The sequence below is a fragment of the Eupeodes corollae genome, chromosome 1 (genome assembly GCF_945859685.1).
Source record: "Eupeodes corollae chromosome 1, idEupCoro1.1, whole genome shotgun sequence".
Taxonomy (NCBI): Eukaryota; Metazoa; Arthropoda; class Insecta; order Diptera; family Syrphidae; genus Eupeodes; species Eupeodes corollae.
This window is the reverse complement of record NC_079147.1, coordinates 189,733,591-189,737,004: the sequence shown is the minus strand read 5'-3', so window position 1 is coordinate 189,737,004 and position 3,414 is coordinate 189,733,591.

Genomic DNA, 3,414 nt, shown 5'->3' with positions numbered 1-3,414 from the left:
AATGCGTTGGAATTTTAGTCCAGACTATAAAGCTATGTGCCAATTGCTCGGGATAAAATCCCTAGAATCTAGAAGAAAAATTCATGATGTAATGTTTGTGAGAGATATACTTTGCTATCATATACAAAGTCTGTTTTTGTTTTCTCAGATTTCCATTTATGTACCATCTAGACAGTTGAGAACAAGTTGTTTCCTTTTTGAAAAACTCCATAGAACAAATTATGGACAAAATTAACCAATATCACAAGCAATTTCCTCTAGATAAATTCTATGGAGTCTGGTCAAAACAACATAAGTCCAAAATCTTAGTTTTGAGAAAAACGCGTTTAAAAGTTCAAATTTTTTTTCTAAATCCCGTTGTTGTTATTTCAGAAATATTTTTATGCAATATATCTAGGAATGATGATATTTATATGAATATAATGTTTTTATTTCAAATCTATGTTTGTACATATGTTTTAAGGGAGATATGTTGTTTTGACCAAGCGGGTTGTTCATTTCATTTTAAATTGGTGGAGATAATTTCCTGTATTGAAATAAATTTTGTAGACTTAGATACTTTTTTAACAAATAAATTTATTTCACAGCAATAAAAATAATAGCAAAAACAACAACAAAGTAATTACAAAGCTTGAATATAGTTTAAAAAACATAAAATAGGAATTCTAAGGTAATTTATAGTGTTTTTGTTGATACAACTAATTTCCTTCATCAGATGAATCAACTAGATCATAGTCTTTGTCTTCTACCGTCTCCTTTGACTTCATTTTTTTATAGAAATCATGGAAAATTGTTGGAATTAGTGGTAAAAGGGAAATTATGTCATTTTTTTTTTCTTCAGATATCGGTGGCGGTACCACATTTTCCAAAACAAAGTTCGACGAATTTTTTCCTCTTCGTTTGAAACTAACACGTCGAAAATCCGTTTCTTCATTTAATGTTGTCTTAAAAAAACATTATTCCTGGATCTGATTTCAAATATCTTATCCATTTGATTGTTTGGAAACCAAACATATTCCCGTCTTCGTCTTTTTTGCGGACAACAAACCCCGCTTTAGTTTTCAATAAGTTTGAAAAATTCCAAACTTCTTCCGGCTTCAATTCATGAACCAAGAATTTTTGCTTTTTCCCACATGATTTCACAAGCTGAAACCAATCATAAGGATGGTATATTTCGGAGTTAGCATATTTCTTTTTTTTTTCGATGATAGCGTGATCAATATCGCATTCCATATGCGTGTGACCAGGAACTAAAAATTTATGCTCAGCTATCTCTATTCCAATTGTGGATGTTTGCATGGACAGTAGAAACATTGCAACAACTATTGTGTTTTTATTTTGCCCTCCACACGTGTCTGAATAAAACTTAACTGATTTGATTGTTGTTGGAAGATTTTTAAGATGCAGAAAAAGACACGAAGCTATTTCATTCGCCCCTCTTCCTGCAATTCCTTCATGCCACATATAATTTTTCGATGTTCCATCTGACAGGTCATGTATGGTAAGATTAAATGTCCAAAGCTGCCCTTTATAAAAGGCAACTGATGTAGACAAGCTTGGTGTTGGAAGGCATTGTTGCAAATCGAAGACAAAACAAGCCTTCGTTCGGTCTTCTTGAGCTTCAATCTTGTCTCTTTTTTTCATTTTATATGCCATATCTGCCTCCTCATGATGGCTTTCCAGCAACATTTTAAGATGGTCTAATTCATCACTCTTTTCTTCCAATGCAACCTTAATTTTCATTTGTAAGGTATCACAGTCGTTACATGTATCCTGTTTGGGTCTTTTAAAAGTAAATTTCATTTTATGAAATTCTCTCTCGTAAATTGTCCCTGATACATATTTTTCTTGTTCTGTGTCTTTATACAAGGCGAACATTTTTGCCAGAGATAAATTTGCTGGTAAAATAAGATTATCGTTTGTCCTTCGTGTGTAGTGGCTCTCATATAAAGGAAAGGACTTTATGTGATCCTTAACTGACTCAATCACATCATCTGAGGTCTTATTCGGTGGAGTGTGGCAACCGCGTTGATCTGCATGCACAATTCCAGTAACAGATGATAGTTTCTTTTGCAGCACAGTTCTTATGAAGGAGTCAGTTTCATCGAGAGTTGCCTTGAAACAGTTTTTGCATACCCGTTCTCGTTTTCCATTAATTTCGAAGAAATAAAAAAAAGACCATGTTCTGTTTTTAGGATTTGATGTTGGAGTTGAGCGACTGCGTTTCTTACTATCTTGGTTAATTAAATTTCCAACAAAGGATGCTCTTGCATCATGAGAGCCAAGGGACCAATAGTCATCGAAAATATTCTGTTGTATGCTAGGTATTACAATTTTATTACAACCGTTGCGACAATCTCCCAACATTCTTGATACTCGTGCACGCTTAGCAATATTTTTGGCAGTAGTATATGATTTACCTGTGTTTCGATTTAGTTTACGTTGGCGTCGAATAGATCGTTTCCATGGTTTACGTTCCACGTTACTTGTTTCCTCTTGATTTACTGTGTCATTATCATTTTGCGATTCCAGATCTTCCTCATTGTGAATCTCACCAACTGCTTCTGATTGCGGTAAAAAATTTGGATCCGCCACGCTATCATCAGAAAAATCAAGTAATTCCATCAATTCCGATTGGATGTCTGGCACTGATGATGAATCTTAAAAAAAAAAAAAACCTTTTACAAATCCTTCCTTTAAATTTAAAATCTTCACCCCTTACCTGCTGAAGACGTCCTTATTGTTTTGTTCCAGTTCTGATGGGGATGTCGATGTGCTATAATTTTATTGAAAAGGAAACATTTTTAGAGAAAATATACATACATACATAACTCCTCTCTATTAATTCGTTATTACAAAATTAATTTTTATAAATATTACTTACCCGATCGAGCTTATTCTACAAGCATTTTGGCTCTGCTATGCATTTTTGTTCTTTTTATAATTTTTTTTAATTGCACTTCACAATAAAATATTTCACTCTGAAAAAAATGATTGACTGCACCACAAGACGTTACCTACTCTTCAATGAAACAAAACTAATCATGTTTTCCACGCAAATCGCGAAGCAAAACTGCCTACCTACTATGATTAATTTTTGAAAATAAACCGTGTGTTACAGAACCGCCAGTATTTTATGTAACGACAAAAAAGCGAAGAAGATTTAGTTGGAGCTATGTTGTTTTGACCACATTGTTATTTAGAAAACAGAAAATGTTTGTTTGGTTAAAACAATATAAGTGAAGTTAAGCCGTTTTGACCAAACACAATTTTAAATAAGAAATGTAAGTGCGATTAGGACCATCGAATATCTTTTCAATCGTTTTAGATGGACTTACACTGTTAAGACCAAACGAAAGTAGACTTTTTTTCTTATTCTGTATACTTAACTCAAATTTGACAAAAATGGACTTA